This window comes from Takifugu flavidus, chromosome 19, assembly GCF_003711565.1.
Source record: "Takifugu flavidus isolate HTHZ2018 chromosome 19, ASM371156v2, whole genome shotgun sequence".
NCBI classification, from domain to species: domain Eukaryota; kingdom Metazoa; phylum Chordata; class Actinopteri; order Tetraodontiformes; family Tetraodontidae; genus Takifugu; species Takifugu flavidus.
This window is the reverse complement of record NC_079538.1, coordinates 8394849-8407587: the sequence shown is the minus strand read 5'-3', so window position 1 is coordinate 8407587 and position 12739 is coordinate 8394849. Positions and strand designations below refer to the sequence as shown.

The following is a 12739-nucleotide window of genomic DNA, read 5'->3' as shown; positions in this document are numbered from 1 at the left end:
AATACAAACTCCATTCTGAAGTTGACATAAAGCTCAAAAATGTACATGTAGATGCTGTTTAAAGTGTCCAGGATTCTTATAAGTGATTAAAAAGGTCTGGCTCATTCTTTATGGTGGGAATGTCAGTAGCTCAACTAGAAAAAACCCACAAAATAAAAAAAACCCCTCATTCCTCAAACATTCTGACCTGGATAAGGAGATCCTGGCTTTTTGACAGGCATGTTTGCAGTTATTTTACAGCTAACTGAAACCTCATGTTGCTGAAGACTGTTTTATTGTGCTGTGGAGATGTTTCTTTTACATTCAAGTGTAGTTCTCCTTTTTAAACAGGAAGCTCATGCTCTTTAAAAGTACAGTATGCTCCCTATTGCGTGTTTCCTCCCAGCCAGCCTCAGCCTGTCAGCAGCTCAGGGCTAATGGTGGATAGTAATATGACCTCCCCGAGGATTTGTGAAGTTTTGTGGGAGGGAACTGAAACTCTTCTGCAAATTCTGTCTGGCGAGTGGGTGAAAGGGCCGATGTGCAGCAGCAGCAGAGCAGCCAAATTCAAACCTCTGGCGGGATTATGCATGATGACAACCAGCAGGGGAAACGTCATTACTGCAGAATGCGTCGCTGGGGCCTGGACATTTTACCTCCCATCATAAAGAATGGGGCTTTGAATTGTCAAATTTGTTCCTTTTGAAATGAAAAAAAGCTTCACAAGAAGATACTTGAATATGATGTTTACTTGTTTAGGTTCCATTAGTAAATTGTAGCGCCTCCTTGCAGCAGGGGAATACGCATCTTATCCAGATTAAGTTGAGGCCAGAGGTCAGAGTTCAGGGGCATCAATCACATCTCTGCCTTTTGTTCAACCAGAGACGTTTCTCCTCTCCTTGCAATGGCCGAACTGTGCCAGAAAGCTTCCAAGAACTTGTTCCGTTACCATCCATCACAGCCTGAGCTATGACAACTTTTCATTAGTGCAAAGTGCTGCAGAGCGGAGGCACTAAACTGCCCAAAGCAAGGAAATGGGGCAAACACAACAGTGGACAAAAGTGGTAATCAGGTGTGTTTCCTCTGCTCTGCTGGAGCTGCAATAGCACAGAAATGTGCTGAAAAGACTGAAGTTTGCACAGTTCTCTTCCATATTTATGCTAAGCCCTATTCTATTATTATTATTATTGTTGTTGATGAGCTAGTCATGTTTTCTCCATTTTTCTGAAATAACTTTAAAATTTATATATTATATATATTTCATTGTTCAGATATATTATTTAAAGATTTAATATCTTTTAAACAAAGGAAAATGTAATCTTACGTTTTAAAAAATGATGGATTTTACAGTGTAAATAATGGGTGACAGTTATCGCCCAACTGTAGCAGATTCCCCCTGACAGCAGCAGATTTAGAATAAAGTTCATCAGTATTCTGCTGAAAATATACCAGGAAGACAAGAGAACATATGCAGCAAATCTGACAACAGATTACAGGAGAGCAGAAGTCAGCAGACGGTTGACTAAATAATCCAAATCTCTGAACATGGACTGGAGTTGAGTCCAATCCAGGATGAATGAATGTTGGGAGGACGAGGTGTAAATCTGCCAGAGAGCCCCACAGTCAGCCTGATGAGGGAGGACGTCGAGACACCTGAAACTGCTGGGGAGGGATGAAACTGGACAACTCTACACTTTCATTTTCCACAAATGAACAGTGTTGTTAAGAATCGTGATTTGTCAACAGAGAACTAGTCCCACAATGAGCTTTCTTTCAGTGGTGCCACTCAGGTGTCTGCAGCTATAAATGCTAATTAGCTGGAGAGAGGCAGGGCAGGGTGGGCGGCGGGGGTGTGGCCTTGAATAGCTTGTGCCCAGGGTATGGTAGTCGTAGCTCAGCTGATTTTGTCAACCTCCCCTTATGATGAAATAAGGGGAGGTTTTTAGACAGGCCTGCCCGAGCGTTCACATTACCAAAGGTGGAGAATATTCTCCACTGGATGGTTTAGGTCTATCACCATATCACCATTAAAAACACTTATAAAATGAAAATTTCATGCCATGGGACCTTTAATAAACATGACTGGACTGACAGAAGGGGCTGAAATACTGTAGATGCCTCGCCAGTCCTCTGATATTCCCTCTTTGAATTCAGACCTTTATTCATATTAGCCAGCTAAACACACAACTCTAATCCCGTCAAAAGGCGAGGAATATTCCTGAAAGGGCATTAGTGAGGCTTCTGCAGCGGGAGACTGAGGCATTAGTATTCATGGAATTTTTCTGGACAGACATACAAACATCAAACTACGAGCTGCCAAAAAGAGTCAGAGATTTTGGAAATGGGGCTACAAAAGGGAGGTTTGACAGAAGGCAGGGTGAATGATTGCATCCACGTATAATTAGCACTGGTAGCAGACAGAAACTACTTTCAGAACCGAGGAAATAACCTGAAAAAACTGAGATTTGGGAGTAGTGATCGTTACAACTAAGAGTTAAGAAGTCACATGATCACATGATGAGTGGAAAAGTTTTTGGGGAGCATGAAATATGAATAATGTCTGGAATAATATTGGAATTAACTGTATTTGGAATAAAAAGCTTGAAAGTGGAAGCAAAATTTGGACACGACGCATGAAATCCTACTGTGTTCTGAAGATAAGGATTAATTCTTCAGTTATGATTATTTTCAGAGGTGTTTCGGAACATGCGTGACAGTCGGAAAGCTTATTTTTTTAACACCGGCTGAGCCTGCTGTCATCAGAAGCTAATGAGCCAATGAGATAACGTGGATAATCTGTCGCTCTGCTCAGTTCGAGGGATATTAATTTTCCCCTCAGGGGAGCAGTGACACATTTACAGAGTCAATAAGATCAGTCAAAGCACTAATTCAGATTAATTCCTCCTTTTCTTGCAACATTTTTTTTCCCAGGATTAAAGTATAATATGGAGCCGCTGAGCCGGTGGAGAGTTCAGCTGCGCTTTTGTATAAAGTCATCTTACAACGCTATTTGTTTTATTTATTGCCACAATTTGCTGGGTTTCAGACACAATCTCGTAAAGGATATTTCCAGCTTTCACTCTGGAAATAACGGTGCCGAACAGCTTCCCATTCTCACTAAATCATTACTTACAAGAACGAAAACAGACAAATCAATAAAAGGCAACAGGCGTTGCACCAGATGGGCAACAATTTAAACTGAACATCATTAAAACAAGCTCTAAACGCAATGGTGCCAATTTTCATGCTACATTTTACTCCATTTGGCTTTAACAGTCCTAAATTCCTCTTAGCATTATACAAGATAATGTAGTAAAAAAGGAGGAGAAAGAATCAATCAGTTAATCAATCATTAACAAGGCATGTAAAGTACTCCAGATCAGGGGTGTGTCATCACCGTGTCATCAGCTGTGGGATATTTTTGCAGATGCTGCCACTCGTTCACGCCTCCCTCTCCGCAGTAGTTTGCCCCCATTTCACACATCATTTAAATGTCAGTGACAGCTTTGCGGGTAATAACGGGCTCTGACGGCGATGGGGGAACTTCACCATAAGTGGGGAACCTAATCATTATTTTGTCGTAGCTTCATCATCTGTGCACAGAATCATAAAGCATACTGAGGAATTAGAAAGTGACATGTTTGACATTTTTACATTAACATTTTAGTCACTTAGTCACTTTTGTTCAATGGGAGACGCAATCAAGTCACCATTCAACTGAGACCAATGTGAATAAAATACTACCTTAAGTCCTAAACTACCTGGGACCAGTCAGGATAGAAGGAGAGAGGAGGTGAGAGGAGACAGGAGGAGAAAGATAAGTGCTGTTACGAGAGCAGGTGTTCTCAGAAGAGCTTTGTCTTCAGGAGCTTTTTGAAGGCAGAGAGGGTTGTCCCTGTTCTGAGAGAGTGGAGCTCTGTCAGAAGAGGCGTTCAGGACAATGTGAAGCAGCTTCACCACAAGCAGTGATGCATGTGTTACAAGAGCACTGCAGTGGTACGTGGTAGCAGGAGATCGCCCGGCTTGGGTGGTGTGCTGGGTTAGGAAGGGCCTCATTTTTCTAATTCTAAATGAAGCAAAGCAGCACAACTGGGAGACCGAGGCTACATGATCACAAGAGTTCAGTTCATCATCAATCGGGACTCCAAGATTTCAAGCAGCCTTGGAAGGAGCAGGAGATAAATGTTGTGATGAATGTTTAGTTGGCTGGGAATAAACTTCCTCCCGCAGATATACAGTATCCAGCCATAGCTAAGCATGGAGGGTGAGGGGAGTTATTTTACTGCAAACTGCCAAATAGAGGGGGTCACAAAGATGATGGTTTGCTGCTCTTTCATGCCTGGGGCTCCACAAGAATGCCCCAGATCCATTTTGCATAACATTTCTCAACTAACAGCCAGTTAATCCTTAAATCCAGGTGGTTTTTGCTCTTTCTCACATTTCTGTAGCATGTGCAGCATGAGAGGATGCACAAGGTTATTTATGTAATTCCCTCCAGCCAAATCACAAATGCCTCTTTTCACTTTTTGGACGAACTGCACATTGAGGCTAATGAACGCTATTGCTTGAATCTAAAATCAAGCAACCTTAACCAGAACTCCGTTGACTCTTTTTGAGTCACCTAATATATAGCTGTCCACCAGGACGTCTGATGTTACCTCCCATCAGTCACGGTGGAGATAATGTGGAGATAATTCAAATAAACGAAGCCTGAAGCGGCACGAGAGCGCTGAGCAGGAGAATTTGAGGCGCGGGAACAGAGCAGGGACCTTGCAGCCTGGCTGAGTTATTAGTTGAGTCAGTAACGCAGATGTTGTTGTTGACCTGATACTCTTTCAGCCCTAATTAGATGCAATGCAATCTGTAGCTCTGATCACAGACACAGTTAGGAGCATTCACCATCCTTTCAAGGCTTTTATGATGAGGACGGATTAGCTGGATTCAAGCTGAAGCTCACCGATACTTAAAAATGATTGATGCATGATGAAGGTTCCAATTGTCTTGTGAGGTCGCAACCTTCTCTTTTTAAGTTAACCGAGAGGAGGAGGAGGAAGAGTGATGGTCTACAAAAGACAGACGATCTGTCAAGGATGAGGACGTGATTAGTGGGCATGTGAAGCACCGGGGGAAGGAACAGCTTGGACGACCTTCGGGTCTAACGTACCAAACTCAGCTGTCCATCATACACGGCTTCTATTACCATGGTAACACTCCAGTGAAGGGTCACATCGGTGTCTCAAGGTCTCCTGCTGCTTTATACAAAAGTCACAGCCATAGAGAGGGAGGATCCTTAATGTAAAGGTGGGAAATGTCCTGCTTATATCAGAACTCATTTCTGATAAAGTGGTCATGTTTGGTAAATTGCATTTTCCTGCCTGAGCGCACAGAGACGGAGGAGTCCTCAGCCCAGATTTCTCAGACCACTTGGAGGCAGAGTAGAATGAAAATCAGCACAAACATCAAAATGACTGCAGAACAAATGCTTCATTTGAGTAAAAAGCCTAATAAAAAAAACATCAAAAGACAGGTGCAGAGCCTGGAAGCATCAATGGACCTTTTAAAACAAAGAACCCACGAATGAATTAACCGCCCGTAGATTAAAACAATGAAATTATCTCCATTCAACCACAGGAAGATGACTGTTATTTTATTTGCCATGCCCAAATGTCAGCTCCTGACCTTTATATCAATGCAACATGGCAACCAAATCCTTTACACGTTATTAGCACAGGTTTATGGTGATGCTCTGGTTCCCAACTGCCAGCCGTTGATCTTTAAATCCGTTAAAGCGTCCACATATTTCACATTCCAATTACATTCCACCGTCAAAGAGAGACATGGAAATAAAGACCTGTTTTCATTCAGGGGATGAAGGGGCCGAATCAATGGATTAAATTCATTATTATTTTAGAGAATCTTTCATTTTCAAGCTGCAAACTAATTATCTTGTTATTTTGCTAATTAAGTAGAATTATATGGTTAGTGGGAATATTTACCCAGAAGCTAACCCCAAAATAGACATTTTCCAAAAGATGGGATGAGAAAAACAGTGTTGGATAAATTAATCTGCTATGATCAGCTCACTTGAGCTCATTCTCAGGCCTCTTAGATCTATAAATTATCTAACAAGACACTTAATTTGGCATTTGTGCATGAAAATGTAAAAATATTGATGTCCCCTTGTATCAGCTTAAAACACCAGAGTATTTCCTGTGTTGTCTCTCATCCTCTCTATCAATAGTTCCCTTTAATCAGTATGCAGCACATGGAGCCTAAACAGATTACACAAGAGCTCTGCTTCATTAGAGCTCATTCTCCTCACCAGGGACTGGAACTTTTTAAAGTTATTCGTGTGAATCTGAACTTACGAAGGGGAAATGCTGCCTCTTTACTCAAACTCTCTTGTGGGAGATTCTCTTTTCCACTCAGATGGAGCGATTAACCGGTCCAGAGCATCTGGACCCATGTGGCAAAGGCGGGGCGCCGACTTGAGTGTGATTGGAAATGCAAATGCATCCAATCCTGCTGGATTGAGTCGTAAACACTAATCTGTCCGAGTTCATCTCATATGTCATTACAAGTGGAAAAACCCAGATTCCTAATTACTTAAATTGGTAAAAGACAAGTGTTGCAGCAGAAAAGTTAGATATTTTTTATATATTATTAGGAAGTCTAAACTGATGCAACAGTGTGAAAGTCACATTTTACTAGTTTTAACATTAAAGTTTCAACATTTTCGCGCACTGTAATTATTTCATACAAAGGCCCATCAGAAAGGTCCCATGATACATGTGGGAGGGCAGGGACACTTAAAATGAGAGGAGAAAGAAAAGCTGTGACACAAGTTTGTCTATTAACTGCTCAGACCTCTGCCTGTGAAATACTGAGCAGCAGAGCCTCAGTTATCTAAATGAAACACTATAAGAAGGTTAGAGGGTAAATGTTCCTTTTGTGATCTGGTAGCCCACAACTGTGACATAAAGCTTTCACTTTAGCAGCTTCACCGCCACACAGAGACAAAATTAGACTTCAGTGATGTATGTATGCGTCATCGTGTACTTACAGGTCTTTACCACAAGCCTGGTTATAATGTAGGGACTTCAACTGACAGCAGACTCCATATAGATAAGGTAACATATAGAGCAGTCTCCACAGGCACCTTGACATTTTTCTGACACAACAGCATTTCAGCCCCCAAACCTCCAGCTAATTTGCATTGACTCGAGACAGATATTGCAATCGACAAACATCATCTCATCACATTGGCAGAGCCTTACTTACACCTAGTTACAGAACTATAAAGCAGGAGCGAAATATTAACCGAGAGGAGCAGATTTGGGACATGGCTGGGAGGAAGTTAAAGCGTGCTAATTTCTCCAGAGTGTAATAAATGTTTTATTTCACTGTGAAGATCAGCAGATAGCGTCTGATGTCAGAGGCGTGCTCCTCTCATGGTTTAATGAGGCTGCTTTAGATGACTGTGAAGATAATCCTCCGCACACCTAACTGCTATTGATTCTAATAGGGGTGAATTATCCCAGATATGTATTTTTAGACTGAATCATGCACATTCAAATGTTCTGAGGTGGGTTTGATGTGGGCTCATATGTGGCCATATAAACATCTTGTGCCTAGTGAAACCTTGTTTCCAATTCCAAGTTTTGTGTGTTTGGTTAAAATGCTCACGACCCAAAGGGACAGATTTTTAAAGCAAAACTCTTGCATTTCCTGCTCTAATTTTAGCTTTTTTTAGTAGCAGCACAGCTGGATCAATAGAAATTATCCCTTCATCTTTGCTCTTGAGATCTTTAACTTGATAAGTGTCTCAACTTCATCTAACTCAATCTTATGGAGCTGTGCCCTGTCAGTCATCAGGCAGTTCTGCAACAGGACAGTTTCATCTAAAAAATTTACACTTTATCTGAGTACACTACAGGTTGAGTGACCTAAGCTCACAAACGTGTTTCAAGATATCCTTTGAGAAAAGGGTTTGTGGAATGTCATTCCTTTAAAACTCCTACTACAAAATTCTGAAATAAAAACAAGACTTCTATCTTTTGGAGGGTGTATAGGGCAAAAGATCTTTGTTATTTGTTCAATCTGTACCTTGGTTCAGAACACAACAAACCAGCGAAAACAAAAACTCATGCTCCAACGCCTGCAGTTACACTTGGTCCTACCAGACAAACAAATCTCTTCACGACTCCTGCAGCCATACGGATAAGTTACAACCTTTTATTCCAAACTCACCAGTCCTTTTTATTAATTTCTATTTAAAACTGTATAAATTGTGGACGGAAATGTAAGACAGGGGCAGGTTCCAGGAGAAAGAGAGAGGCAAAAGACTTTAAAAGGCATGCGGAGAGCTACGAGTCAGTGAAAGGATGGACTTTCAAGCAATACGAAGGAATTATTAGTGAGTGTAGCTGGGAGGTCAGTACATCTTCTGTGAGCTGTGAGAGGAATAGTCTGGTCTGGGCAGGACAGAAGCCAGTTCCCTTGATATTAGCTGGACATGAGACAAGGCTAGAAAATGGATAACCAGGATGGTTAGTGGGAGAGCTGCTCTCCTGACAGGACGTCTCACACTGCAATGCAACAAATGTGTAGGTAAAGGTGAACAGAAGCGTCCCGGCACATAAGCCCACGATTCCCCTGAGTGGTGCAGATCAGCACGGCCTGGAGCCATGGCTTGCATTCCATCGGCAGGTCATGCAGGACAGAAGGGGACAGTTTCGGCTTCATATACAAGGTCACGCCTTGGCAACTAGGCATCTAGGCAACACCAATCATCTGATGTGTGGTGGCATTTTTACAAAAACGGAGAGAGTTCAGTGTCGGCTCATTATGTGGTGGGCTTCATAATGCCTCGACACGTGGGCTGTAGGCTAGACTAAAACCTGAAACTTTGGGCTTTTGGAAAATCTGCAAAAATGGATAAAGCATTGCACCTCCTTTGGTTTAAATACGATAGAGGTGATTTTAATGGACACCTCAGATCACTTGCTTTTTAAGCCTGCACTGAAACCACCTGAGGCTGCATAATGTCAGCTCCTCAGGCTGAAGTCAAGAGTGGCAGCTTTCAGCAATGAGCAAAAGTGCTGCAGAAACCAGCTTTCACCTCTCGGTGCCAAGATGTGCAGCCATATTTGTTTCCTGATGGCACTTCTGAAAATCAAGAGGCATTTCAGGACGGTTAACTCAGACAACAGAGATTCAGAAAGCAAGCGATGGACAGTGCTGACTGCAGGGACCAGCCACTGTATCTAATAAAGCATCAGTTACCCAAATGAACTGTTTTAGTCAACAGACTGAAGCTAAACGAAAAAAGTCATTACTATACATTTATAAAGACGAGGCATTCTTGGTCAGATTTTACTATCATGTGGCTACAGCTGTTTTTTTCCTCCCATTTATATTTAGTATTACACAACTCTATCCCGGTATCTTTATCTCCCTGCTCTATTTTGTGCTTATCTCCCAAAGCAATCCATGATTACCTGATCTTTGCCACACATGATTGTCAAATAAATGATTTCCCAGTGCTGCATGCGGCTTGACATTTATAGACTTGGCGCAAAGCATTTAGCTGAAAAAGACACACGCTTGCGATGTAATTCACCGATGGAGATCTCGGCTGAAATCGTTTCCCTGCAGCAGGAAAATCAATATAGGACAAGTTCATTTTCCTCATTTTGAAATGCCATGTGTCAAACAGTCTTAGCATCGCTCCACGTCATCTGAGGTGATAGGCTGTTCCCTTCTACAACAGTTGCAGTCCAGACTGTGGGGACCTTAAAATAATGATTGATGTAGGAGCTTTACATTCTTTACATTTAAATGTATAGTTGAAGACATAACACACTAAAGGCGAGCATGAGGAAATGTTAATATTAAGATGCTCTTTTGCCACTCGAATGCTTAAAAAAGGTGAGTGATTGCTTCATCCCCACTTCAGTGTTTCATAGAAAATGTGTCTGAATATTTGAATCTGCTCTCCAAAACCCTGAAGAGGAGGATGGGGAGGGGGGGGGGGGGTCAACTCACTGGGTAACTATCTCACAAGGTTCTATAAAAAACACGGTTCATCAGCCTGTGAACCTCTTATACATTTTCCATGTGACCCACTTAGCGTGCCGATCTGAGTGGAGCTGCCGGTTTGTGTAGTTCAATTAACCTGCGTGGGGTGGAGGAGCCGGGGGAGTTGTGCCCAGGGCAGAACAAGATGGGGTCCAATTTAAAAGACAGATCTACAAAGGAAGGGTGTGATTACACCGGTAACAATATAATCCGGTACACCTATGGTGATTTATGCTTCTCTTTAAGATATTATACAGTTGTTACGTGTTAAATTATATGTCACAGATCGACAGACAGAGGGATGGATGGACTCTTTTATTCCTATGTGGAATGCTTCAGGTGTTGTGCATCAGACAGGACATATTACCTGCAGCGACAGTGTTAGAGCCACATCCAGATTGAAGCTACCGATAGAGGAAGGAGAAAAGAGAGAGAGCTGCAGCTTCAGTAGACTGTATCTCACTCTGTCCCTGCCTGACATGTCCTGCACATACTGCGTTTGCTATCTTGTGTATGGAGACGCAGCATGAAATATGACAACGATGAAGAGTAAGATGCCACTTTATCCTAATTGTCCTAATTCAACCTTTTCATACTATTTTCATGATAGCGCACGTAATTATTATCCGTTTTTGTGTGCCTAGCATTGTTATTTCTTGAGATAAAAATCAATACCTACACAACATATTGGATTATTTTTGATTTATTTTTGAATTATTAATCTTACTTGATTAAAATATACTCTGGAGCCTAATTTAAAGATGAATTATTTACAATGAATCCACCAGCTTCATACACCAGAGATAATAGGTCTATCTCAGTGTTTACCTCACCTTTAGAGTAGATGGGGCAATTTGAGATTTTAAAATAGCTTAAAGAGAAAGGGAGTGGGATTAAGGGGTTTTAAAGGCGGTATTGCAGCTGTTACAGAAGGCATTTTCCAGGCTTTAAACTCGTTCTTACAGTAGGTTCCTTAAAGAGAGTGGAGAGATGTTTCCTTTGTATCTTTCTTGAACAAGAGTGAAGATCCAACCTCTCACATGCATCAAATCCACCTCAAGTGTGCAGCAGCAGCTTTTCCCTGCCAAATAAATGCAGGATGTGAGGCAGGAACATGACTGCTGCAGGTGCATCTGTCAGTGAACTGACAGACAACCGAGACTGTAGGTGAAGTGAAGAAGACAAGATAAGTTATATCAGCAAGTGAAAAATGACTGAAACGCTTCAGGTGACTGACTGAGCTTCAGCATAATTACAATCGGACCTTGAGAATTGAAAAGAAAATGGTACATCATCTCTTTTTTTGGAATGAAATTGAGTATATAGTGGAAAGAGAAAGAGGGCAGTATGGGAGGAATTCTGTATATTGTTGCGCCACACAAAGGGCATCAAAATACAACCACTTGCACATTAGTCCGTGCTTCTCTCCGTTTATCCAAACACCAAGATTGTTTCTCCTCTCACAGGTGTAACAGCCTGCTGTTACCTGAGCTAGTGGTGTTCTTTTTACTGTGATTCATCCATGCATACCTGGCCTCCCACCACCCTGCCGACCTTCACCATGACATGCCCCCAGGTTCAAGCTCTGGCTGCCACCTTTGAGTCCTGCTCCACCTGAACTCAGCCCCTGCTCCGCCTTTTCTCTAATCTTTATATAACCCTTGTGTGTCTGTGTCTATTTTGGTGCCTCAGATTATCACAAACAGGATCCGTCTAAGGATAAATTTAAAAAAGACGCGCAAACATTAAACAATTATTAAAGGTGACCAAATACAACCAATCAGAAAACATTAGAATGACGCTGTTAAAAACAAATAAAGCGGCCACTCAATAATACGGCAGGTCAGGCGTCAGCCTTTGTAAACAGATCCATGCCTGTATATTTATTCTGCCTTTGTCCCCTTCAAGGACAGAACTTTTAATGAGAATTTAAACAATGCATTGTTTGAGTGTTGAGACAACTACCTCTCCAATACATGCTGTTTTTTCTTGCCAGTGGACTGCAACAGGGAGGGGTCAGACAGGTCAGGGAGACGTGAACAACTACAGTCTCATCACGTTGGAAGTAGAGCTTTTCTTTCAGCAGATCCAATCTCTTTATGTAGGGAGGGGTGTGGAAACTATAAATACAATTCTTTTGTAACCACGCAGTCACTCAAAAATAATTAATATCGCTCTTGTTTCAAATAAAGAAAATAAAACCATCCATGAAAGACAATGTTCCTTTAATCAGACCTACAATGTTAACGAATTAATAAAAGAATCTTTGAATTGAAGCTTTGGTTTAAAAAAAAAATTGATCCTACTATCACAATTGGATCCAGCTCCAAAGTATCAACAGCAACGTGTTATTGCCACTTTATCGCCACAATCCCCACCGTAGGGAGGCTTCTCACAAAGCCTTAACTCTCAGGAGCAGATGGGGTTTATTTCTGAGAAAAAGAATGACATCTAATTCCCCTGGAATACCCAGTAGGGGCAAAGTAAAGCTGCTTTGAAAGGGCACGACACTAAAGAGCCTCTGTGATAAACACGCTCAGGCTTATTTTTCTGGTTTTGATCTATTGGTCATGGTGGATCTCAATGAGCGATTGTTCAATACTTGACTGATGAAACAATTTCCCTCCTGATATTGTGGCTGGAGTGAAACTTTATAGACTTTGTGCATTAATGCAAATAA

General features: G+C 41.7%; 1 long non-coding RNA gene across 1 annotated transcript in view; it reads right to left on the bottom strand.

The window, feature by feature from the left end:
• Positions 1 to 1172: 1172 nt before the first annotated feature.
• Positions 1173 to 12739, bottom strand: part of LOC130515682 (uncharacterized) — a 32471-nt gene continuing 20904 nt past the window's right edge. The window contains exon 5 of the long non-coding RNA XR_008947241.1: positions 1173 to 3572. This is a non-coding gene — a long non-coding RNA (uncharacterized LOC130515682). The remainder of the gene's footprint in view (positions 3573 to 12739) is intronic.